Raw genomic sequence first — 27,365 nt, 5'->3', positions numbered from 1 at the left:
AATCAACTTTATTCAGGTCCTGCAGGCCACGAGAGCTTTGGGCTCTCATGGAGTGGGCGTCTCCCACGACGGAACCGGGAGGTTGAGTTTCCTGGCGGCGTCGTGGACCTGCTGGACGGCCCAGAGTTGGAGAGCGAGTTCTTCACTCCGGATTGCCTCTTCAAACTTGCGCTTGTCCTGGTCGTAGTTTACGTGAGCTTGCGAGCACGGCCAGAGTAAATGATGTACGTTAAGGGATGTATTGCAGTTGGTGCAATGAGACTTGTCGTAGGGCTCAGGCATGTAATGGTGTAATCTGTTTTGAGTGGGGTATGTGTCTGTCTGTAGCATTCTGAGTGTAACCCCTTGAGCTCGAGTGAGCGTGCGGTGTGGCGTGCTATACTGTCTGCGTTGTAGGTAGTAGTGTTTAGTGATTTCATTGTATGTAGTGGGCGCGTCCTTATTCTCCGAGTGGTTGGGTGAAGCCGCGCGGTCTGTAAGCGCGCGCGCAGCCTCGTGTGCCGCCTCGTTAAGGTTGGGGACGTCGCCGATCTTTGGTCCTAAGTGTGCCGGGAACCAGTATATGAAGTGGTTCTTAATCTCTTTCTTTGAAACAATCCTGAGAGCCTGTGCGCAGACCGTGCCCTTTTGGAATGCTCTGATAGCGGCTATTGAGTCGCTGTAGATATGAGAAAGATTGTCGTCGGTGAGCGCAACAGCGATCGCAACCTGTTCGGCCTGCTCAGGCTTCCTTGCAATTACCGTGGCTGCATATCTTGTGGATCCACGGCCGTCCACAACCGCCACTGCGAAAGCTTTGTTTCCCGTGTATGCCGCCGCGTCCACAAAAGCTGAGCGTTCACGGTTCGCCAAGGCTTGGTTAAGAAGGAATTGTCCTCTCGCTTGTCGTCTGCCCCTGTTGTTTTCGGGGTGTACGTTTCTGGGTATAGGGCGGACCATGATCTTGGCGCGGATGTCCCGTGGGAGGTCCGCAAAGTCTTTTTCTATGTCTCCTTGCGCAAAGCCTAGCTTCTCTAGGATCGTGCGCCCTGGAGGCGTCGTCGAAAGCCTAGCAAGCTGGGCGCGCTGCTGGGCTTCGGCAATTTCTTCCAGGGTGTTGTGCATGCCCAGGTGCCACAGCTTCTCGTTGCTGGTGCTGGTTGGAATGCCGAGGGCTTGCTTGGTGACCTTTCTGATTTGGGCATTCAGTCTATCTCTTTCAGATCGTGTCCAATTGAGCATTGCCGCAACGTATGCGAAGTGACAGGTGACGAACGCGTGTATTAGTTTGATGAGATTATGTTCCCTGAGGCCCCTGTGTCTATTGCCAATTCTTCTGATGAGCCCAATAGCGTTGTTGGTTTTGGTGATGAGCTTTTGAACCGTAGAGGCATTGACGTCTTTAGTCTCTACGATCATACCCAGGACTCTGATTTTATCGACGGACGGTATGGCGTGTCCCGAAGTGGTTCGTACGGTAATTTCTTGATTGTAATCGAAGTCTGACGAGTATGGCCTGCGGCCCTTCTGCGTGGGTCTGCGTACGAGCAGCTCCGACTTAGTAGGCGAGCATCTGAGTCCTGTGGGAATTAGAAATTCTTCTATGGCGTTCACTGCTTCTTGCAAGATGTCCTGCACCATGCCCGGGGTTCCTTTGGACACCCACATGGTGATGTCATCTGCGTATATGGTATGCTCGAGCCCGTGGATCTGCCCTAGTTTCTCAGCAAGTCCCGCCATGGCAAGGTTGAAAAGCATAGGGGAGATGACCGAGCCTTGGGGAGTGCCCCTGCTCCCCAGCGAGAGAGTCTCCGTGGAGAGGTCGGCAAATCGGAGCGTAGCCGTCCTGTTATCCAAGAATGACTTGACGTACGAGTGGAACCTAGCTCCGAGGTTGAGTTTAGAAATGGTGTCCACAATGTATTGGTGAGAGAGGTTGTCGAACGCTTTCTCTAGATCCAACCCAAGAATGGCCTTGGCGTTTCTAATGGGGTCATCAATGATTTGGTGCTTGATTAAAATCATGGTGTCTTGAGTTGATAGACCGGGTCTAAATCCGATGAGGCTGTGTGGTAATAGTCCCTTGGTTTCGAGGAATCTGGAGATTCTGTTTTGAATGGCGTGTTCCGCCGCCTTACCCACGCACGACGTGAGTGATATGGGTCTGAGGTTCTCGATGCCCGAGGGCTTGTTGGGCTTTGGAATGAGAACCGTGGTGGCGTTCTTCCATTCCGGTGGGACCCTGCCGGAAGCCCAGACCTGATTGATTTGATCCGCTAGGAACCGGACGGAGTCTTCGTCCAAGTTACGAAGGGCCTTGTTACTAACACCGTCCGGACCTGGGGCCGATGTTCCATTCAAGTTTTGAAGGACGGTCCTGATTTCTTCCAGGGTGAAGGGTTCATCGAGGTCGGGGTTGTCAGCTCCCGTGTACGGGGAACCGGATGCCTCGGCCTCGTTTTCGTGGCTGCTCGAGAGTGGCATGTATCTTTCGGCAAGTCTTGCCATAAATTCCTGCTCGCTGTAGTTTTTGAGTTCACGTTTCGCTATCTTGTCAGCCGCCTTGGTCTGGGAGCTCCTGGTTTGACCTTTGTTAAGAAGGTGTTTGAGTAGGTTCCAAGTTTTTCCATATGTCACGCTGCCATCGGCCCTTGCACATACTTCGTCCCATTGTTGGTTGGAGAGTACTACACAGTGGTGCTCAATGTCCTTGTTCAGTAATGCGATCTTTTTCCTAAGTCTTCTATTGAGTCTCTGGGTACGCCATCTCTGCAGTATGGATCTTTTCGCTTCCAGCATGTGAGCGAGCTTAGCGTCCATCCCGATTGTCTGGACATCGGTTTCTATTTCCTTGGTCGCATTGCGGGCGTCCTCCTTTAGTTCTTGCGTCCACTGTTCTAGTGTAGCGGGCTTGTCGGTACGTTCCTTTCTTATCTGTCTAAACGCATCCCAATCCGTGTATCTCCACTTTCGTAGTGGTTTCAAGGCGATTGCTATTGACGTTTCCACAATGTAATGGTCGCTGCCGAGGTCGTCGCCGGTATTATGCCAGGTGGCCCCCTCGGTGTTGAGAACGAATGTGAGGTCTGGGGTGGTGTCCCTCGAGACCGAGTTGCCCATCCTGGTAGGGCAGAGCGCGGACGTGATAAGGTTGAGGCCCATCTCTTCCGCATCGGTGGCAAGATTTCTGCCTTTGGCGCTGGTGACGCCGTAGCCCCATTCTACGTTTGGGGCGTTGAAATCTCCGGCAATAATCAGTGGGTTGTCCCCGGCTTTGTCCCTGGCCTTCTTCAACAGTCTTCTGAAACTTTGCGTTCTGTGGTTCGGGCTGCTGTACATGTTCAGTGCTAGTATGCTCTTAGCCTTCTTGCCTTTGGGAAATACTTCGATGAACAAGTGCTCGCATTTGCTGTCCGGATTACTTCTGTCAATTTCGGCCCATGCGAGCCTGTTACTGACAAACGTCGCTACGCCGCTGCAGGCTTTTGTTGGTGGAACGGCAATTGTTTCATATCCCGGAAGTGTTGGTGTGTCGGTGTTGGTCTCTTGAATGAGTATGATGTCCGGCTTGTCTGTAGTGTGTCTGATGTGCTGTTGCAAGACCGATTTCTTGTTGCGGAACCCGCGACAATTCCATTGCCAGATTAGAAGCTTGCCTTGATTGTTCGGTTGCGCTTGGTGCCTTTCGGCTGGTTCTCGCTTATTTGCCTTCTCCATTTTTACTTTCTACTATGGTTGCGGACTTTACCGCCATTTTGGGTGTGACGACATCGCTTGTTGCAGTGTTCCTTCTGACCATGGGGGAGGCAGGGGAGTTGACCGGTGCCGTGGAGTGAGTAAAGACGGTCCTTTCGAGGCCCTCGATCCTGGCACCGAAGCCCTTCTCCATCACTTCTACCCTGCTCGTTAGGCCATCGACCGCCTCTACTAGTCTGTCGTGCCCCTTCTTTAGTGACTCGACATCGAATTGTAGTTGACCTAGGGTACTAAGGATCTTGTCCAATTTACCGTCTATGTCCTTGGCAGGCGTGTCGCATTCCGTGGTCTTGACCTTGCGTTTCTTGGTGGCTGGTGTGCTCGCGGGTGGGCTTTGACTAGTCGTTTCTGATTCCGCTACGCTGGAGGGATTCGGACTGGGTGAAGTGTCCATGTGCATGTCCTGTGTCTGTGCAGTTGGTGAGCTAATTTGCGTTTTAAGCAATCTATTCTCGTTAGCCAGTTCTGTCATTGTGCGTCTGAGTTGAGCGTTTTCGTGCTCGAGTGCTTTTATTCTCTCTAAGATGTCTTTGTGAACATTATTCTCTGGCCGCGCTTGCAAGCTCACCTGTGATTGGTCCCTCAGTGGCCCGGAGTTAGTGGGCAGCGTCCCTGCCGTTGCCGAGGCCTGGCATCCCGTTGTCGCCTTGACTCGCTGGGCCCAGCTGTCAGCTCCGGCCGCGGGTGCGAAGCGCACGCCCGAGGTGGAGCGGCCCCGGCTCCCGGGTGTGCGGGAGCGGCTCCTGCGACCTCTGCTGGCCGATCGGGATCCCGAGCTCCCTCTGGATCTGGAGCGTCCTCTGGGTTCGCGATGTCCGTCCAGATGCTGCGCCGCACCCGCGCCGTTCTGCCTTAAGAGACTCGTCGCTTTTTCTCGAAGTTTCTTGGACGCAATGGCTGCCTGCTTGTTCTCGATTCTTCGTTTGCGTACCACGTACGGGACCTGGTATCTGCTCTTGCATTCCTTGCTGGCCGTGGGGTGTTTCTCGCCGCACAGCGCGCAAGAGACTTCTTCACAAGCGTGATCTTCTCCGGGGTCTGGAATGCCGCAATCCCTGCAAGTCTGCTTCTCCGGTGTGGGGCATACGTCTGCTCGGTGCCCTAGTTTGCCGCAAGCCTGACATATGGCGATCTGCTTCCTGTAGAGCGAGCACTCTACCCATGCACATCCGTACATCACGTGGTTGGGAACTTTGTGTCCTTCGAAAACTACGATCACCGTCCCGGTTTCCTTAATGCGCTTCGCCGCCAGTGCGAGTGGGTTTCTCGGGTTGACGATGGACCTGGTTATCGTTTCTTGCGTGTGGTGGAGCGGAATGTTGCGAATGACTCCCTTGCACGTGTCGTCCGGTGCAGTCTGGTAGGAGAAGGCCTCGTACGTCTGCCCGGCGATGGTGACGCTCTGAATTTTCAAATATCCATTGACGTTCTCGGGTAGCGGGGAACTCACGACCATGATGTTCTGTTTGAGGTTGGGGCAAATCGTGTCCCCGTCGCACTGCATCGGTTCGAGTCCGGCTGCTTCTTGAATGGCTTGAACGACCCTAATATGCGCTTTGCTGACGCCATTACCCGTTGTGGTTGCTTAGTGGCTTTGGCATCGCGCTGCTAAGCACGAGGTCGCGGGATGAAGTTCCGGCCGCGGCGCCCGGATTTCTATGGGGGCGAAATGCAAGAAAACGTCCCTGTACCATGCACTGGGTGCACGTTAAAACACCCCAGGGGATTGAAATGAATCTGCAGTACCCCAGAACGGCGTGCCCCACAATCATATTGTGGTAATGGCACGCAAAACCGCAGAATTTCTTATTTGTCACCGCTGCTTGTTTAACTGCATATCGTGGTGTCTGTGACTGGCAGCCCGTGATTACCGCCGCAAGTGGGTATTGCTGGAAATGAAGGGTCAGACTGCCGGTCCGACTTCTCGGGCGCATGAGCACGGCATTTCTCCAAAAGCTTCCTCGTCTCATATCCGCCGCCACCTCCTCGGACAGCGCTGTGACCATGACCAAGGGACAGTTATTTGTAGAACCCTAATAATTTGTTATCTACAATTATCAAATGTTTAAATGATTTTTTATTTATTGTGAGCGTCTGAGAGAGAATGGTAGATTTCTCGTTTATAAACTATTCGTAGTAGCTCGATGATTACAAACATCCCCGAAGAACATAGTTTGCTCTCCTTGTTCTTTAGTAGCAGCCTCGCCTGCTACTAAAATTAGAATGTTCATATCCACGCATGCTGTGCTAGCGAAGCGGACAAGTGCGCAAGTTCGTGCGTGGCTACACATTTAGCAGTCACAGAAACCAAGAGATTTAGAAACGAAGCAGAAATGATAACTCTAACGCACAAGAAATATTCATTGCATCCTAGCTTACACAAGTCTTCATCTGCCTTTTTTTATGTGTCTTGTGCAATTTTGTTTTCGCTGGTGTATATTAATTAAGCAGTCTGGTAACGAGGCTTGAACAGCGCATGCACGCCTGAACTTCTTCGGGGAGTGAAGCTCGTGCAAGGACAGCAGGAAATGATCCTATGAAACACGACCATGGCCCGAGCGAACGGCTTGCTTTATTATCTAGCACGCCTGCACTGCGATTGTCATGTTTTCCTTTCGCAATGCCAAGGTTGCATATTTCCGCACCGGTGACGAAATTTCTGTTTCTCCTCTGTGCTGGCAGCCACGTAGGCATTGCAACCACTTTGTCACTATTCCCCTACAACAATATAAGCCTGCACACATCACAAACTCAGCTCAGAGAACCCCAGCTAACAGCATATGTGCGAACATTTAGAATGTGTCGAATATAGCCGATAATACTGTTCCGAGGGGCGAAATACGGATGCTTGGTTTCCACGGCTGTCAAGCACCCACCGTGTTTGACAGTGTAGGCTTCTCTTCAGAGAACTGGTAGTTGCTTTTGTGCCGACCCACAAATCGGCCCTGTATATGCTGAGCGGTGTAATACTGTTCTGGCAGACTTGTGCGTAAAGGAAAACAAAAAGGCATTATTGGAGCTTCCAAGCATAAGCAACAGCAATAAGTGGTATTGCTCACTCTATGTTGCTGCGTCGAAGGATCATACAGCTATTGTGGGTACGTTTTTCTTTCTTGCTTTATTATTTTTTTTGCGGGCTGCATTGTAATTGTGTAACGACGCGGTAGTTGTCTTATGACTTGTGAACTGTTCGCAAAATCTCATGCTTAAGTGCCCTTTGTATCCATTATAGCTTTATTCTTCGCAAAGTGTTATTCTTGGCAACCATAGTCAACACCTCCTTACATATATTTATTTAAAAAAGGGGTGTTTTCGATCCTAGAAATTGTACGTGATTTTGCTTATTATATTTAACATAAACAATCATCGTGTTTTGCTAAAAGTGCAGCCTGCCTTGTTTTGTAGTCTCTTGCAGAGTGATAAGTTTAGAAGCGTTCATAGACACAGTAACAGTAAACTAGGTAGCGCAAAAGCAAACAATCACGTTACGCATCTAAAGATCACGCTGTCGGAATCATCTATCCGTTGCTCATATTCAAGCGTTGGATGTCTGTATTACATCTAGCGCGACTGCAAAAGCACCCGCGGCCAGTCTCTCAGCGGCTCTTTCAACGGAGGCGCCGCAATTTGACGGCTGCAGGTGCAAAATATGCAGGGACAGTGCTTCGCTTACGCGTACGCTGATACGGCGAGGCGATCGCCGGAGAAAGCCCATTTATCACACGCGCACGCCGAGCATGCATATTCTCCCAGCTCGCCAGTGCCCTGCACGCATCCACGTAATGGCCTTCGCAAACAAACAAAAGTAAACAAGTGTGGGCGTAAATGCTGGATAAGGGAGGGGGATCGGAGGATGGGAGGTTGGCGTAGTAGTCCTGGGAAGTAATGCGTGCTATGCGTTGCATTTTGGGGCCTTAGACCGGGTGAGACTATAATGGACGTCGTTTCGCCAGAAGAAGAAGAAGGAGGAGGAGAAGAAGGATAAAGGAAGTCCTGCACGATGGATCAACACGCAGGCGGGGTTGGCGAGCCCAGAAAGTGCGGGACGCTGGCCGGGCTTCAGTCAACGCATGTCTTCATCGTGCACCCGTCGACGTTCTGCGGCAGTCTGCCCCTGTCTCTTGAATTTATGATTACACCAATTAAGCTCGAAACTCGTTGAAATTTGGCCGTTTGCAGACCTCATGCGGCACTCTTGAGTGGCCGTATGCGACGGCTTGGCGAGAGGACAGAGCGAGCAGCGACGACCGCCCATGCGTGCCTCGGCCGAGGGGGGCACATTAGGCTTAGTCGTTCCACTTAAAAATAACGCTCATTAGCCTTCCGCTGCCTCTGAGTGCTTCTGTCAGCAGCTGAGCGAGAAAAAAAAAAGGCACTACGGAGACAGAGTCGCCAACTCGGCCCGCATATGAAATGGCTCCAGGAGGCTAATTGACATACAAGGGCGAGATAGCTTTTTAGTGTTTCGCTGCTGGCTCATCGATGGCTTTACCGCATGACAATCTGATTGACGCAATAGAATTTGCACGTAACCTCTGTGGTGTGAAGCCCCCTTAGTAGACCATTACCCCAGTATCTTTCTGAATAATAAATTTTTGTTCTCTCTCTCTGCGATGTGAAGGGAGGGAGGAGGCAATGGTGCATTGTGTCAAGCCGAGCAGTTATGTATTGCTGAGATAGAAAGAAGGTCAAAGACTCGCAACACACTTGTTGCGAGTTTTTGCACTTTCCAAATACAGAGACGCCGAAAAAAAAAGGACGTAAAGGACGAGAGCAGGGCGCATAAGGTAGCTGGATAGTGAGGCAGTTGTGAAGCATAAAAGCGAATAACGGAGTACTGGTTCACCTGTTCCATGCGGTTTGTGCTTGCGTTACTCTGGCTCTGGGACTGAAAAGAGAGAAAGACGGTGACTTTAATGATTGGCTGGAGATATTATCTTGGCTAACAATCTGGTATGCCATATACTCCAGGTGTAAGGTCAGTGACACACAGAGGGATAACACGAAAATAATAACTGAGTGATGTTTACGCACGTAAACACCAAGAAACCTGAAAGTAGAACGTTGTATAAACTTGAAACCAGTATAACTGCCTAACTGTAGGTCTTGACATTGTCGCAAAGTTGGGTCAAGTTCCATCGGAACGACTCCTGAAACACAACTGTTACACTAAGTACTCTTCGTGATGAGTCACGCACATAGAAACGCATGGTGCCGCGAGTGTTCCGTATAATGGACGTCGCCATTAAACCAGCGCCGATAGACATCCACAGACACGCACCTGCACCCCAGAGCTAATTCAATATAATTAAGAGCTGTAGATCTCCGGGAAACAGGAAGACCCTTCGTTGCACTAAACCCGCAGGTTTGAGGAGCTCGAAACTAGAGTCGCGGCGCAAGTGTAACGCAATCTTTATAGCTTGTCTGTCGTTTAACTAAAAACTGTAATCGTGCAGAACATGCTGCAAGTTCTGATATGCCAGCCGGCACTACTGAGCTCAGTAAGACTCTCAAGAAAGATATATAGTGTGGGTGAGTGATCGGCATTGTAAGCATCTTAAGCCGACACATGCAGTATTTTAAATGCGGATGCCACAAGGTCATCGCCGATAGCGCCGAACACAGTTTATGACCTCGGAACGCATAGGCTGTCACAGACAGCACTGCACCCATTGTCGAGCGGGAAGTCAAACCTTCTAGCGCTTGATCCCGAGACCGGTACCCTGCTCACAAGCGTAACAGTGCTAGTATGCGCGTGCCATGTGCCACGGGAAGAAGTGTCGTGATGACCAGCAAAAAGTATTGTGAGGAGACGATCAATTCATCAGTCAACGTCACCCTTCCTGGCACGGAGAATAACACGGAAGTAATGATGGACAAAATAAAACGACTCAGACACTCGAAACAGAATGCGATTACGGTGGTTATTACTCGTTGTAGCTGGAAAAAGTGCGCGTGCGTTTGTGTGTGCGCGTGCGGAGGGTGGGGGGTGCAGCAGACTGATGCCGGCAAATGGGAAACAGCCAAAGCTTTCAGGGCAAGTATGATGTATGCTTGTATCTTTAAAGTTTTAATCCTGCACCAATATCTTGCTGCACTCCGGTAAGTACGATTTACAAAGATACGAAAAAGTACATACGTACAATTGTGAAGCACCTAAGACACAGCGCTACATCCGGATACGGAGGCCGTCTCTAATTTCGACATGTTTGCACAGCGCAAAAGACGGAGACTGAAGGAATAACTCAACACAGGCGCTGACTTCAACTGATCTTTATTTGCGAAATCGCTAGAACTATATACATGAGCAAAAGTAAGTTCTTCCTTCAGTCCTCGTCTTTTGCGCTGTGCAAACATGTCGATATTGAATCCCCAACTCGCCCAAGCTTCGACATTATCGTCTCTAATTGTTTTCTTTTTCTAAATTTCTCCATTAGGCAAAAAAGATTTACCTGTTCATTAGAAGAAGGGAGAAGACGGCAATAGAAATGTTTTAATGCAAAATAAATTACAGTTACCAAACGTTATGAAAGGCTACACGCTCATGTGACTGTATGCGTTAAGTAAAATTGATATCTTGAATTAATCTCTCGCCCCTCAGCCATTTCCAAGCCTTTGCCAGCATTATTTGCCGAACTACGAAGGGCATACGGTCTGTGAACAGGTTACGCCCCCAGGCCGAGTGTAAATTTAGGCTTTGGAAGCATTTCCCTAAAACGGGGAGGAAGCCGAAGTGATTCCTCTGTTGAACGCTGATTTCAGTCTCTGTGATTTTTCAAGTTTTTTCTTTGGTGTTTGCGGAAGACGCCGTTCATGTGACTGCGGAAACGGACATGGAATCATCGGGGCCTCCACCCATGCCTTCCAAGAAAAGCGCTCCGGCCACCTGAGCAACGCCGATAGTGAGGACACGCTGATACACTCTTCGATCACTCGTGAAAGCTCAGATGAAGGTGACTTTGTGGCCATGACAAGGCATAAAGCAAAGAGAAGAGTACTTATGCCTTCTCCTTCAGTAAGCAAGCATACTATGATTACGCGAGAGCCACCGGTTCACACTATTTTGTTTGTACTGGTGGATGCTGCTGATAGGCTCAACCGGCTTAATCGTCAAGCCACGACTGTGTCTCTTGAGGCCCTCGCCCTGGGACAAATCACAGATGTCAGGATCAATGGTCGCAAGAATGTCCTTGCTATCAACGTTACGCAGCGTAGTGCGCTGGATGTATTGAACAAAGTCAATGTGTTGGGGGACATCAATGTACGCTCTTACATGCCAGACGGCAAGGACTCTACGGAAGGTTTTATTTACGATGTCGACACTTCCATCAGCAAAAGTGACTGTCCGATTCTCATCAAGCCGGTGACGGAAGGCCTGCTCATATTGTAAGCCCGTCGCCTTGGCAATTCGAGATGTGTAAAACTTGTTTTCAAAGGAGACATCCTACCATCACAAGTCAAAGTTGGTGACTTGCGACATGCAGTGCGGCCGATTGTTCCAAGACCACTTCAGTGCCGGAACTGCTGTAAGATGGGACGCGTCAGCGCTGTTTGTGCAAATTCTGCCGTGTCCTCGCGATGCTCAGTCACACAGTACAGACACCTGCCGTGCAGAACATCGCAAGTGCGGTAATTGTCATGGCCCTCACGATGCGTCTTCAAAGAATTGCCCAAACATGAAGAAGGAGATGCAAGTGCTGAAGCAAACGGTTCCATCCACAGAGAGGCTGCTGCCAAGGTAAGACGTCGGCGCTCTCGTCGCCGGAGACCTTCTAGGAAACCTGTAGCCGAAGCTAGGGATGCGCCTCTCCCACGGACGGTCCACCTACCAGCACAAGCGTCTAGCAAGGTCAGCAACAAGGACCATGAGAAAGACACAAGTAGCATTGGCCCACCTGACGTGTGGCCAGCGCTGCCGTCGTTAAACCTACTAGGAGAGCCGCAGCATCGTTCGTCCAAGGACACTTCAGAACGAGTCTGTGGCACCAGTCAAGAGAGAGAGAGAGAGCAAATGATAAAGGAAAGGTAGGGAGGTTAACCAGGACTGAGCCCGGTTGGCTACCCTACACTGGGGAAAGGGAAACGGGGACAGAAAGATTAAAGAAGGAAGAGAAAGTCCACCGGGGATATCGTTCAGTCACTCATTCCGGATTACAGACGCTGACTCAATCCTGTATCTTTCAAATATCGCAGCAGCGCTTTTGTGGCCTTTTGTAGCTGCGACATGCGAGGCCATGGTCCCAAGATCTTGTTCAAGGTGAACGGTTTTCTATCTAACTGGTTGAGAGCTGTGCAGAGATCTTGTCTTTCATTTTCAAATGATGGGCAGTAGCACAGTAGATGGTATATAGTTTCTTCAACACCGCAGGCATTGCACTCGGCGCTATCAGCCATTCCAATAAAAAACGTATATGCATTCGTGAATGCGACGCCCAAGCGTAAGCGGCACAGTATTGTTTCATCATTACGCGGAAGCCCTGGTAACAGCCGCAGTTGCATAGATGGATCGAGGGAGTGCAATCGATGTTGAGTGAAATCAGGTGTGTGCCACTTCTCCAATGTCATACGGTGCGCTAACTTGCCTAAGTGTTGGGCTGCGTCAGTACGCGATAAAGGTATAGAAACAAGGGCTGCTCCTTCGTGTGCTTTCTTAGCAGCGTCGTCAGCGAGGTCCTTTAAGGATGTCATAGCCATGGTAAAAACCCTAATGAATACCCTTGAAGTGCTCCTAACTCCGGCTGCTCATAGGCACTTCAAATATTGGATGCTCTAAATCCTTTGCTGTTAAGTCTGGAGAAGCACCATGGCTTCTCCTCTGCAGCCCTTCCGTAAAGAACTCAAAGAAGCTTCGATTTTCCACTGCAATTCCCGAGGCCGTAAACACCGCATTTCAGGTATATTCGGCCATTTGTATCTAAGAACCAGTTCCCCATTATCGTCATTTGCGAACTACGCCTTCACTATGCCATACAATTACCTAGCTACGAACCTTTCAAGTCTGCTACCTGCAACGACCACAGCAAGGTCATCGTTTATATCTGGTGCTAGCTTATCTATATTGAGCATCCAGTAACACCTGATGGTAACAACCAATACGTGTGCCTGACAGTAAAAGGCAATAACCTCACTTTCACTCTAGTAGGTGTGTATATTTCACCTTCAAGCTGTTTTGAGAAGACAGGATTAAACGCTCTAATATCAGCGACACCTGGGCCGTGGATTATCACCGGTGATTTCAACGCTCATCACCCACAATGGGGAAGAACGAAGCTAGATCGTCGGGAAAGACGAGTTTTCTTCATTGCGTCAGATCATGAAATGTATTGTGTAAACGACGGTAATCCTACGTTTTTAAGGGGACTGACATATAGCAGCTGCCTCACCCTGATGTTTGTGTCACGCATCCTACGCACATCTCCATTTCTTCCCACATCGAGTGGTCAAAGTACAGGTCACTCATAGAGAAGCAGTGTCCGGAAAATGAAGAAGGTTCTCCTGAAAGCCTAGAAGTCATAATCAAAACTGCTACTCAAAACACTGTCTCTAATTTTATACCTTTACCACAGTTTTGCAAATATGAAGCGGAATCGGAGCAGCTCCGATCAATCCGTCGTCGTGCCGAACGACAGTATAGACGCACAAAATCCACCTACAATTTGAGGGAGGCGAGACGGCTGCAGAAGAGTCAGCGCCGAATCAATATACTCCAGTCCCTAATATTGAAATCTTTATGCGAGTCACTTTATCCACACAGGCCTTTATCTCAAATATGGAGAATTGTCCGCGGCCTACGAACATTGCCACACCAACATCGTCCCTTCAGGTGTCTTGCTCTCCACCAAACTCGTCGCGAAATTGAAGTAGCAGAAGACTTCTCTGCGAGGGTTGCCAGTAAAGGGTCCGCGTTCACCGCGCGTACTCCAGGAAACGCACTGATGTCACGAGGTTCCCGGATGGACAATATGTTTTCTGTAGAGGAGCTTCAAGCAGCTTTGGCAGCATGCAGGCACCCCTTATTATCTGGACCTGATGGTGTCAGCTACATGACCCTGTGTAACCTCGGTCAAACAGCTCAGCGTCTCCTTCTCACCGTATACAACGACTCGGGGCGCAACCGATTGGTTCCTCTTTCGTGGAAGTCCAGCCACCTCGTTGTTCTACTCAAATTAAGCAAATCTCTCCTTGACCTGGCTTCCTATCGCCCCATCGCACTAGCCTGCTGTTTTGGAAAGGTGATGGAGAGGATGGTACTGACTAGCCTAGAGTGGTACCTGGAGCATAACGAGATATACTCTGATGCTATGACTGGCTTTCGTCGTGGACGGTCCTCTACAGATAATGTGATTGACCTTGTCTCGTCTGCACAGCAACAAAAAAAAAACCTAAAGAGATTATCTGCGGCGATGTTCTTGGACGTGAAAGGTGCATACGACAATGTATCGCATGAAGGTATACTCCGTACGCCTTGGGGAACGTTGGAATGGGGGGCCATATCTACAAATGGATATACAGTTATTTGAAGAGCAGAACCTTCTTTGCGCAGACAGAAGATGGTACAACAACGCACCACTGTACTTGTCATGGTGTGCCTCGAGGTGGAGTCCTGAGCCCCACTCTCTTTAACCTTGCGCTAATCGGCCTTGTTGATGTACTTCCCCGGTCCGTGAATGTCTCAATATACGCAGACGAAATGTGCATCTGGGCATCAGGGGTGACGCGTCTATAAGTTCGTACCAGGCTTCAGAGAGTGGCTACATTGACGTCAAACTAAGTTCAAGGGCGGGCACTAGATCTGTAATCTGAGAAGTGCTGGCTGCTTACCTTCACACGCAACGCGATGGGCCCATACGCCATTAAAATCAATGGACAGGCTATTAGTTATGAGAATACTCACCGCTTTCTGCGAGTAATAATAGACCGCGACCTGTCCTGGAGCCCTCATATTGCCTACATGAAAAAGAAACGCCATGATCACCCACGTGCCGAGATTTCTTGCGGGAAAATCATAGGGGACATCTGTACGAGCGATGCTTCAACATTATGCTGTACTTTTTCTCGGGTTCATGCGGTACAGCTTACCTGTGCTGAGCAGGACCCGAAGAACAAACGTACACGTCCTCCAGTTGGTTCAAGCTCAAACACTGAGAATATGCCTCGGCACTCTGAGATGTGCATCTTTAGCAGCCACTGTGGTCATCGCGCGTGATCACCTAGTCACAACATAAATTCGCGTCGATGCCCTAGGAATGCACATCAGACATCTCGCCCGGATTCCATCACACCACCTCGCCTCACTCCCTGCTTCTAGGCCACACACTGCATTCAGCGATATTATTGCGTCGCATCGTGCAGTGCTTCCCTCGAACTTCACACCTGCAGCTAGACCACCATTGTCGTTGTGGTGCCTACATCCCCTCGAAACCCTCCAAACTATTTCTGGAATCCAAAAGAAAACACAGTCGTCATTTCTGGCCCTACAACCAATCCACACTACTGCTCCTCCATAAGAAACACAGAGGACGCCTTCACATCTACGCGCATGGTTCAGTTTCTTCTGCAAGCTCAGCAGGAGCAGTGGTTATTCCCGCCAATTCCGCCTCCATAAAATGTTTAAAAAATCGCATTTTACATCATTGACAACTCCAGAACTCGCCGCCCTCCGTGCTACTCTGGAGTTCGTAATTGAAGAACCGTCACAGGCATGGTCCATCTTCTCCGCCTCCAAGGCCGCTTTCGAGTGCATTATTTCGCCACTTTGTCATGGATCGAATGAGCAATTAGTCACTTACATAAAACTTCTTCGCTACCACATACAACATATCAGTGGATACCACGCCATTGCGGTATCTACAGAAACGACCGTGCAGATGAGGCCGCCCAATATACTCATGGTGGTCCGCACTTCGTAGCTATACCGTCACGGAGAACAGACGCAGCTACAGGGCTTCGTTCACTCGCACGTGAACTTACACTTGCACAGTGGAACTCGATGGAATTTATCAACGCTCGTCTCCACAACTTGGATCCGAATCTACGGCTCCGCCTTCCGTCAGCACTACCAAGAGTTGAGGAGACGCGTCTGTGTCGCTTGTGGCTTGGCGTGGCATTCGCGAATGCGTACTCATTTCGAAGAGAAATGGCCAACAGTCCTACATGCGATAACTGCAGCTGCAAGGAAACAATCGCCCGCCTTCCCTGTGAGTGTCCCCGCTTCAGTGCCCCAGAAAAGAACTTTCAACAGTGCTAGATAGTCTTGACAAAGGCCCTTTGTCGGAGGAAAAGGTCCTGGGACACTGGCCTAGACTGTCCTCAGCACAGAAGGCTTTGAAAGCGTTCTTGTGCTTCTTGCGGAACACTGGTCTTAGAGACAGACTTTGACCAGTGCCGTATTCTCTTTTCCCTTTTCTCTTTTATTTTTGCTCTTCCTTCCTTATTTCCTTTTTTGTAATATCTCATTTTTATTATCTTTTATTCCCCTTATCCCTTTTCTCTTGCACATGTTTGCCAGCCGGTGTGAGAACTGGCTAACCTCCCTGTCTTTCCGTGTATTTCTCCACCTCCATTTCCCTAACGTGAATCCAGGCACCAGCATCTAAGTCCTATACATCACATATTAAAAAAGAAAAAGTGCATCCAGGAATGCATTATTGAGTCATTGTTCCCACTCTATCTATAAAACGCAACGTCTCTAACAGCGTAAAAAAATACTAGAAGTGACTGACTCTTGTTGGCTATGTTCGCTTTGAAACGCGGCGATCTCAGCAGCATCATTATTGGACCTAAGTTGCTCGATCCAAGGCAGCTGATAAAATGAAGGGATTCAATAAGTGATAGACCATACTTGTTTGCTAATAGCGGAAATACTCTATTTTTAGGCATTGCGTTAGCCAAAATTGTGGTGCTAATAAATCGCAATCAAGTAGCGCTATTTCCGTGCTACTACATCAGGAACAAGTTGACATAATACTTCCAATGGAGAAGGTGACTTCCAGTTGTATGTAACTCATCCTATAACTCGCATACGTTCTGGCACAGTGAACGAGTAAGCTATGACGCTGTACCGGACGGATTGAATAAATGATTTGTGCACATTTAACTGTAAAGAAGGTCATGCGAGAAAGAAGAAAGAAATGGACGAAAAATGTAAGCAAAAGCAAGAAAGACGTTTCCATGTGTCTTGTTTATTCCTCCATGTTGTTTCAGTTATAAATCACGAAACCTGCGAGGCTCTGACAGAGGTGGGCGATTTTTCGGTTATTATGCGGAAGCAATATTTTCCTACGGAAACGCAGGAAGGTGACGTCTCGCGCATGGACGAGGACCCGGAACATCACAATATATCATATTGTGTTGCCTTGGGATGCAAATATAGTAACTAATTTACCAACATTCCAGTGGTGTCTCTCTCTCAAACGTTGCGCATTTCTTATTTCCCAGTTATGACTCTACGATTCTTGTGAAATCCTTCGCAACAATTTAGAAAAAAGGAATTGGCCACACGAACAGCAGCTATGCAACAGATAAAGGTAATGTCAATCATAATGTAACGTTGGCTTGCAGTTATGATTATTATTATTCAATTGAATTACAAGAAAGGAAACCAAGGGGCCCGATTTTTATCTCATATTTCAAGATGACGATATATATATATATATATATATATATATATATATATGTGTGTGTGTGTGAACGAGAAGAATGGATATCGAGGGGCTCGAGTTTTCCATATAAAGCCAACAGGCAATGAGCCCAGGGAAAGCATGGGGGTAATTAGCTGTGGCTGATAATGGAATGTAGAAAATAATAAAGAAAATGAGAAATGAAAGTGAACGAATAGATAACTTGTCTCCGGTCGGGAGCGAACCCACAGCCTTCGCAACATGCCCCTTTTCTTAATTATTTTCTTCATCTCAACTTCAACCCCCCATGCTTTCCTTGAGTTCATTGCCTACTGGCTTTATAACGTCGCGATTAACAAAAATTCAGCCGCTCTGTTTCCCTTCTCCTCCTTCAATCATAGCGAGGGTCTCGAATTTGGCAGCCTTGACGCCATTAGGTAGCATACGACGGTTTATTAGCCACGTGCCTGCTCTTCTAAGTTCACGTGTTACGCAACGCCACCAGACAGAAAAAAAAAAGAATAGGTGGTGCACATCCGCCCGCCATCACTCTGAGAGGCGCTGGCTAACACTGTAAGGACTAGATCTAGTGCTCATAAATACCCAAGTTAGTGGGAGGATTGATGGCCGCCACTTTAGCACACGCTGTAGGACATCGGAAGCGTAATGCGAAGGTTGTGGGTTCACTCCCCACAACTTTCGATATGTACTGACATAAATTGCATCAATTCACCGAAAACTGCCTGGCGCTCCATGCAACCACTTCCCCGCTTTAAAGCGCAAGGGAACCTGCAACATGCACAATGGAATGTTCCAGAAAATACCGCGTCAAATACAGAGAATTTCAATAAAGACGCAGATCATGTTTTCCCGTATTTCTCGTAGTATGAAACGAGTTAGAAACATCCAACTCATTTTTGAGTGTTATACATAGCGTTTGAGCAAACTTCTGATGAAGGGCAAGTAAATTTACATGGCTGCAGTTCGGCCAGCGGCATTGAGATTTCTTTCAGGGAGTACAGGGCCGAAAGGTGGCATTTGACGGGTAAATAATGTGTCTGAGATCTTTGTTTCATATCTTTCCTTTCCAACTCTCATTCCGGCAGCCTTCAGTGACAAGTTACGAGTGCTTACCACATAAAACTCCCCGAAGCATTTGCAATCGTGCGCTCGACCGAATGCATTGTGCTGCGTAATAACCAAAGCACCTGCCGTCAAAACCAAGACGAACTGTATTCTGGCATTTCCCGCGTTTATTTGCTTTTGACCAAGATTCTGGCTAAACTGGTTTCCTGTTGACTGCACTGCTTATGGTTCCGACAGTTCTACCTGCCTCTCGCAGTTTCTTTCTTTCGCAACAGCGAGGCGATTTAGGATCTGTCAGAATCAGCGCGCTCAAAACCCGACTTCTATTGCGTTTCAGCGAGGACTAAGCTGAACTAGTCAGTAAGACAAATTTGTCGTCTACTTCGCTGAGAGAGGAAAATACAAGTGTGTGGCAGCGGTCGCGCCGTTTATCACGGCCCCCCACGGACGAAAAATGAGAGACACAACAAAAACAGAAATGGCCACAATTCTTTTGGCAGCGGGTAACAGCAACGACAATTCATAAGTTCAAAACAGGATGGGAGTTGTTGCTGTGGCGTTTATTGCATTGATCTTGGTAACAGCCGAGTTGCAAATGGCAGCTGAGAATTTATAGAGAGTATCACCAGTTGTAACGAAAAAGGAATTCCGTCTTTGGTCTGGGAGGAGCACCGTGCACATAGACTTAGTGCTTCTTGAACATAGGCAAGATTCACAACTCCTGAGTTTCTCTTGATTGTAAATTTTCCAGACGTCAAAAACATAAAATAATAAAAAGTACTGGCGCAACCTTTTGTCTATGGCTACTTTATTCATCTAGGTTTCAAAATACAAGCGATACAGAACTGCTTCTTTGGCCACTGTGAGGCAGTCTACAAAGGCGTTCCTAGTGTTACACAGTGTCGCCGTCCCATTCTACGTCACACAGTGCACAGTCGCAATTTGTCACAAAGTCCGGTGTCTTTTAAATAACGCAGCAGTGCCTCCATAGCGGCTCGCGCTGATGTTCGCGTAGGCCAGTTTCCAAGGGTGTTGTTTTCCGTTATTGGGCGCCTGTCCAGTTGGTCTAGGGTGGCTGTGAGTTGCGCGCGTTGAAACGAGGGCACTCATTTTTTTCACTCAGTCATTCTTTTGCTCTCTCTCACCTATCGTATGCATTTGCTCATCCCCCAGTACAGGGTAACCAACCGGAAATAATCTCTGGTTAACCTCCCTGTCTTTCCTTTGCCTTTCTCTCTCTATCTCTCTAAGTTTCAAAACTTTACTAACAATCTGTGTGTATACTTTATGCAAAACTCTCTGGGTACCGAACTGAAGAGGAGAAAAGCTCCAACCAAAATTTATTTTAAAACCCCGACGTTTAGGAGCCCGCCCACCTCCTTCTTCAGGGGGAAGATGGCGTGAAGCGTACCAGCACTTATACATACATGCGCTTTTGGCGCTTAGACAAGCGCGTAGACAAGAGCGCAGGCACATTTCGTAGACCTTGAGCGTAAACGGAAAGAAGTGTTCCTGGTAACCGATTGGTGTTACGGGTGTCCTCTGGAAGTGCCAGGATTCCAAAAGGATCCGCCGTCGGAAGTTTTTTTCTCTCTCCTACATTCTCCAAGACGACAGCGGTGTCGGGGCAAATCCAGTGACCAAAAAGCTCGCAGTGTTGTGCCACAACATTGTGTTCTGTCTTTGGTTGGCGAAGGTCATTCTTGCATTGACTAATTCTATCCAGGAAGTCAATTTAGACTGTGGGGCATTCAGTGCAGGTAATCTTGCACACTATGCCCTGCGCCTTTTCGGCCGGAACGCAGTCTTTTGGATGAGGGAGGAGGCTACCGACCATAGAGAGAGAGAGAGCGACGTCAACCCCTTTCCTTCACAGCACAAGGGCTAACTTCTCGCTGACGCCAGGAACATATGGTATCGATACACAGCGCCGTTGCGTGGGTGGTGCGGCAGCCGCCGTCTTGCTTTCATTCTCGTTCTGCCGGCAGAATTCGCGGTGAATAAATGCCTACTGAGTCTCTCCAGATGTGTCTCTTAGCCTTTCGAGCCAAAGTAAAAAATGTTATAGTACATGAGAATCGCTTGTCATTCATTGCCCAGTCATCTTCGGTACTATTACATCCACTATCATACTTGACCGGCGTCCTTCGTAAGAACAGCTGTTAGAACTGGAAGTGTTTTGCGAACACTCCTTTGAGATTACGGCCGCGAATACTTAGAACTGACCAAATGTCAAGTCGGCAGCATAAAAGTGTTAGGCCAGCAGTGAAAACAATCAATGCGTGACTGACAGTGCGACTTTCCGTTGTCTTGTTTCTGGGCATCTTCAATTTGAATTTCAGCATCAGATTATTCCACATATTAAGTAGCATTCAGACCTAATCTAAGAACACAAATTTCTTATCGTAGAACTTTCGTGTTGAATGCGGTGTATACATTCCCGAATGTTTCTGGCAATCCTGTTGAATAATGAGGTTAGTAGATTCAGCTTTCTTACAGTAAATCATTCCTTTTTTTAACAATAAAGTAAGTTCATGCACAGACTTTGCCTGTGATTGTGGTGGTAGCAGTAAAAGCTTCAAGCAGGTCAGGCCGGTGATAGAGGCTGGCAATCGCATTCACCTGAGCCTGTCTTGCAGTGTCGCCGGGTTGTGGTGACCGCAACTCCAGCCAAATTTCCAACAAACTAAATTTTCCCAGCAATGCAAATATGCTATTGATGAGAAGATTTTCGCTCAATTTTGAGCAAACAGTGCAAGCTTTGACGTATTAAACTGTGAATGCTATTGCCTACAGACCGAATTATGGCAAACACAAATTTATTTCAAAGAAAAAGATAGAATGGAAAGTAAAGGGGTCGGCAACTCTTACCGGAGACACCGGCCTACCTTCACTTCCCCCTTCACTGCTGCAAATCAAATCATTCGGCTTGATAAAGAAGGTAGAAAAGAGCAGCTAGTTTTGAGTATGAGGAGTAATTCCGGGAAGGCGCAATCATTAGAAATAGGCTAGTGTATATGTAGATGTGTACAGATGCACATAGAATGTACGCAGCGTTTCAAAAAAAAGCACTAGCCATCCATTGCCGTTCCTTTTCGTAATAGGGTCATGTGCTATGCGTATTCATGCGAAGCAAGATGCCATTCAAAGATACGGGGTGTTTTATAATTAGAGAAATCAGCCTGTGCCGTAGATTTATCTAGCCACCAGTGAGCGTTTTCTGCTTAGCTGCTTACAGAGAGTGATGACTTAGCATTTGCCTCATGCAGCGTTTAGCTTCTGCGAAAGATTGCTGGAATAATCAGGCCGAAATTACGAATTTCCTCTCCGCCGTTGACACAACTATCTCTCTAGTTGCTGCTGTGAATGAGTTACATTCACATTGCCACATTTTCTATACTTCACTATATTCATGGTCTGATCGTGGAGCTGAGGCCATGTTGCCCCATGGTTGTGCAGTCAATATTGTGTGGCCACTTGAATTTACTTTTTAATGCCTAAGCATTTCTATGTGGTCACACTGAAGAAAACCGTCGCTGATGCGTGACGCGTCACGCTCAGAAGCCGAGTATCTTACCCACCGGACTAAACCCCCATGCCTCCAGAAGGTGAATATATCTGAACCATATGAATATGTTGTACCGCGTGGTCTGTATTGTCGAGCAACACCGACAGATAAGCAGTCACTGAGTTGATGATGATGATAAGGACTCATTAGGGGTTATATGGGGCTGATCGCGGTTGAGAATGATTTGACGCGCATGGATAAGGTACTAAAGAACAATTAAGGCTCCTGAGGGTCGGAGCAATTCCGATCAGGTTGATAATGACCTATAAGGGTTAATAAAGGTTGGATTAGTCCGACAAGGTTGATAAGGCCAGATAAGGGTTAATAAGGGTCAGAGTGATTCAGATAAGTTTTATAACGACAAATAAGGGTTGCTAAGGGTCGATGAGGATTGTATCGAGTCCGATCAGGTTGATACCAACTGATAACGATTCACAAAGGTATATACAGGTCGAATCAAGAGCCACAACAGATAACAAGGTCAATAAAGTGTGCATTTTATGAACCGTCCACTCCTTCGTCAATTGCAGAATACAATATACATTGCGTTATACGCCTGGGGGTGAGCAAGTGGCATAATGCTTATGCATACTTAGACAACTCCAGTGTAGATCCTGCATAATTTTAAACGCGTAGCATTTCTATGCCTATCCAACGAGGAAAAACTTCTGTCAATCGACAATCGCTTTCAAGATAGAACCCGCAGCTGCGAGCGAACTGATCTTCGTGCTGCCTTTCGCTCCAACGCGAACTAAGCGGCAAGAACATAGTGCGCACGAAGCTATCAGCACTCGCCGCACTGTGTCCCTCCCCATCGCAGATCGCTTTCAAGATCACTTTCGGCGGTGGCCGTGCCATACGCAGCCGCCACCGGAGCACGGTTGGTCACGGCTTACAATGCTTCTACGCGATTAGATAAGGCGCTAACGGCTTATAATGATGGGAACGTCATCAGCGCACATGGCGCCACCACCTGCAGTTGCCTGCTTGACTCATTAATTCACCCTACGCTGCCGTCCGCAGCAGTTTGTGCCACCATATGGCGCTGTCGTTTATTCTGGTTTGATCAAGTTTAGCAACATTGATAACATCGTAACGGACTGCTTCGAGGTGATCAAGTGGCACAATGCTCGCGTACACTTATACAAATGCTACAAGGGTTGCTGCGCAAACTTTTTTTATAAAGCTTTTTAGGAACCTTGTCAGCTTACTTGGAGACTGGATAGTTTCTTCGCTTTTGTTTCGTGTATCTGCAGCTGTGTTTCCCAGTCATGTATTTTCGGACAGCGAAATACGTTATGTAGAGAAAGTCGGAATTACTTTGTTACAAGTCTTATTACACGTCAGATAAGGCGCGTCAGATTATAAAATGAGGCGAATGGCGGCAGGAAAAAACGCGATCGCATTTCTTCAAATAAAGCCTTATAGCGCGCGCGCTTTGAAGAGGCTGCGCGAACTTGTCCCGCCCAGCTTTAGAGCTCTCAGACCGAGACTGTACCGCCGATCTTCCTCTCGTACAAACCTCATTTTTCGCGGTGAAGCATGTTCCGAGTAGTGGCACAAAACGACGCGTGAGCTCCGTGACCGCATGCGTGTTCCGGAAAGTCAGCTTAGACAATGCGGGAGTCCGTAAGTTAATTTCCACCCTCGTCTCTTGCGCAGCTCCGCGAGTGACAGGGCGACCTCCGCCCTCCTGCCTATTTTCTCGTCTCTCATTCTTCGCTCGCTCCCGAAACCTGGCCTGCTTCGTCACCGATCTACTCTCCTCCTATGTACAGCCATGGGTGAGCGGTAGCTGCAAAGCACGTACTGAATTCTACTCGTCTGGCGGCGGTGGTCGCCTCCATTTCCGAAATGAACTCATCTTCTGGCCCTTCGCAATCGCATTGTGCGCTCCGGGCGTCTCAGCTCCACGTTGAATCCCTCACCTCCCCCCCCCCCCCCCCCCCCCCTGGTTTGGGTCGGTGGCCATGGGTCTGTTTCTCTGACGGCGGCCAACCCAATTATTCGTCGCGATTGTGGAGCGCAGAGCTCCCCTTTTCCGTCTGCATGCGATATGCCCTGCCGTCGGTATGGTATGATAGATTATAAGTATGACAAGTATGATGATGAGTATGATAAGCTACATAATCTGCATGCTGCTCATGGGTATATTTCACGAGTGGCGACCGTCTTTTGTAGCTCTATGAGCCGTCGCTCCCTTTCACTGGTCGCACGAGAGGCACGTGGCTCCGGCTGCGCGCTTAATGCACCAGTGTCATTGCTTACGTGAACTTGGGAATCAAGCAAAACTACTAGTCTGCAACAGCGACAGGCTCCTGGATAAGTTTTTTGATGATGTATAATAGGCTGGAGGTTAGTTTGCACGCACGCACACACGTACACGTTAGCGCGAGCAAAACCCGCAGATAAAGTGACAGGTGACGTTGCGCGCTTCATCGCGCTCATTGGCCCGACAATGGCTCGGTGTCGCTACAGATGGTTCGATAAACGCGCGTTCCAATGGAAAGTGGCACTAATGGTCCCATAAGCATTGATGCGCTCTTCCCGAACATTGGAATAAAATGACAGCGCATATAGCGCACTTGCTCGAATCCGCCTGCGCCGCTTCGCATTTGTCGTTAGGGCGGATAGTTGGGCGTGTTGGTTACACATGATCGGAAGTGAAGGCGCTAAAACGACGGAGGACAAAGAAGAAATACACACACGCACAGGGCGCCCTGTGTGTGTGTGTGTGTGTTCAGAACTTCAGAACCGCTTTGCATTTTCCGCTCTTTCCTTTATGTCCCCAACTCCTCTTACTACGCTTGCCCTCCGCGCAAGTTAGCCGAGGAGGGCTCAACTGCTTCTCCACCCACTCGCGCTCCTTTTTCAGCTAAGTGCGAAGCGAAATTTTCGTAGGTATAAAAGTTAGGCAGAACACATCTCTGGTGTCTATGTGAGCGAAGCAAAACGAATTCTCCTTTTACATGTATTTAGATAGGAGCACCCGAGCTAAAGATTCCTTAAAAGGGCTGCGCGGAAAAGGCGCAGGACGTGTCATTCCAGTTAAACACTACAGTGTGTGTTGATACAAGACTATAGGTATATCTTGTGTCCCGGTTTCTACAAGTTGTGGGAGCGCAGTGTCTTGACGTCGGTGTGCACCTGCCCAGTCTATACAGCGGTTAGATGAAATATAGCTCCAAAACCACCGAGAGGGGCTAAGAAAGCCTCGCTTTAAAGCTACAGCTATATAAAACTACGTTGGTTTGGTTTTAAATGATATTCGCTGAGTCACGTTTTACACAACAGTCTCGTGCATCCCACTCGCTTGGACGAAGACGTGCTTTTGTCGATGTCATCAGTCCGAGACTAGCAATGCGTCAGCCCAACGACCTAATCCCTGCGTTCTCGTGGCGTCGCACAACAAATGGGGAGGGCCATCGCTCAGCGCCACTCGCTGGCACTCATCCTGATGCCAGCTGCAACCCGGATCGCGAGGGCGCTAAGGGGAATTGGAACAATGAGACTCCAGTTTTCCTTCTGCGCTATAGTAGCGTACAAATGGAAGGGTGAAAGAAACGAGATCAAACAAGAGAAGAAAATGACCCGATTAGTGTTACGAGTAGGACGGCGCGCAACTTCGGGAGCGAGGGATTTGAGGCGCGTAGATAAATTGTCCCTGCCTGGATTCCGGACCCCTTTAGTAGAAATGAAATGGCTGTGACAAAAATGAATCAGCGACAACCGCAAAAAGCGCGGCAGTCGAGGCGTTTCTGACGGCGCTACCAGATTTTTTTCAGCCGTATATGCACGCAAAGCGTCGGACTAAATAAAAACAAATAGTAATGGTAGAAGAAAATGCAGGTCGAATGGGTAAGAGAGAAAGGTCTAGACCACGTTACCCTTAACATAGGTTGCCATCCGATAAGTTTTCTGCAGCTGGGTGTGAACAAAGACAAAAGAAGGCATCCATATATGTTAAGGAAAGTCACAATTATTTATAGCCTCCTTCTGGCAGTGATTCATATTATAACATTTACTTTATGCTATACTTAGGGGGGGCAGAGTGCGCCATGCGTCATGGTATGATGCATGATGTAAAACAAAACAAAAGAAAGAACGTCTAAGCACAATTTCTGGCTCGTGATGGCTCACTATAGGCGCATTTTAGTAATGCGGAAACAGTTTTAAGAAATCAGTGGCTAAAATTTCTCAACCTTAATTGGAAAAGGGTAGATTTTAACAAATTACCCAGAAAAACTAACTTTTTTTTTCAGGTGCACGACGAAAACGTTTTACTGAAGAAATAAATATGGGTACACGTAAGTTGTAATTTCGTAGTGTACAGGGAATTACGCTGCTCTGATGCAGCTGAGACCGTTACCAACGTGGATATTTATGATGCTGCGAACGGCAACGTGGTCGCATCGGCTTCAAGAAACCTCCTGACAAAAGAGTCACCAGAGGAGGAAGTCCGCACCTCTCGGCAGGAAGCCGGAAGCGGCTAGACTGAGACAAGCGGGTCGCTCCCTTCAAAAACCAAAAAAAAGGGGACCCCTAACGAGACCAACTTCCTGGCATGGTGACGTGGCAGCCTCGATGCTGACCTTTGTCCACTGCTTCCATGAAAGAAATCCTCGGGGTGGTGTCGATAACAAGAGTCCGGACAAAGTTGAGGACAAGAACGAACAATGGGGGGAGTCAGTTATTGCAAGTGCCCGTGCTTCTTTCCTTTTGCTTAGACTGGTCCTTGTTTCCTCAGTGAGTTTAGTTCAGCGATTTCCTACAGGAAAAGGGCCCGGCCTGCTTTGTCAGTGAAGCGCGTCCGTGAAACTTGTTAACCTCTATGCTGGCGATAAAAGACTTTGCAACGTAAGCGTCTATGTCTGTGCAAAGCGACAGCATTACTCTTTTCTTGGAAAAAGTGAACGAGGACAGTGCAATGGTGACTGACAACATCACTTTCGACAGGACTTCTGCAACGCTTTCTTAATAAAGAATAACAATAAAATAAAGACGATGAAGAGGAGATTCTAAGGAGAGGAAACTTGGAATCCTGCGAGCGATTCCCCGCACTGCATGGCAGAAATATAAAGTGCGGGTGGCTTCTGGAGGAACTCGTCGGAAGAGCGAGCTGCGGGAATGATTCTAGCTTGATTAAAGAAGGGAATAAAAAAAAAGAAAGAAAAAAAAACGTGGAGACGCCAACCTCAGAAGGGAACGGAGACGCAAGCCTCCTTAATGAGTTGCACTGCGATCGAATTCCACTCCAGCGCGCGCGGAGAAAAACGCGCTCTGCGTCGGTGGAAGCGACTCACCGCCGGTTCGTCGAGGAAATGCCTCCGCCGGGAGTCGACAGCGCTGCCGGAGTG

The 27,365-nt window shown here is 48.3% G+C and overlaps 1 protein-coding gene across 2 annotated transcripts in view; it reads right to left on the bottom strand.

Annotated features, from left to right (window-relative positions):
- cpx (synaptic transmission protein complexin) overlaps positions 1-27,365 on the bottom strand; it is a 428,390-nt gene that overhangs the window by 357,109 nt on the left and 43,916 nt on the right. Inside the window, exon 1 of one of the 2 annotated variants that reach the window (XM_065431137.1) lies at positions 8,582-8,623. The exons of the other annotated variant lie outside the window; for it this stretch is intronic. The gene's annotated coding sequence lies outside the window, so the exon portion shown is untranslated. Of the gene's footprint in view, positions 1-8,581; positions 8,624-27,365 lie in introns of those variants that run through there. 2 annotated transcript variants of the gene reach the window in all.

Source organism: Dermacentor albipictus, chromosome 1 (genome assembly GCF_038994185.2).
Source record: "Dermacentor albipictus isolate Rhodes 1998 colony chromosome 1, USDA_Dalb.pri_finalv2, whole genome shotgun sequence".
NCBI classification, from domain to species: Eukaryota; Metazoa; Arthropoda; class Arachnida; order Ixodida; family Ixodidae; genus Dermacentor; species Dermacentor albipictus.
Note: the sequence above shows the minus strand (reverse complement) of the source record. Positions and strands in the feature narration are given on the sequence as shown.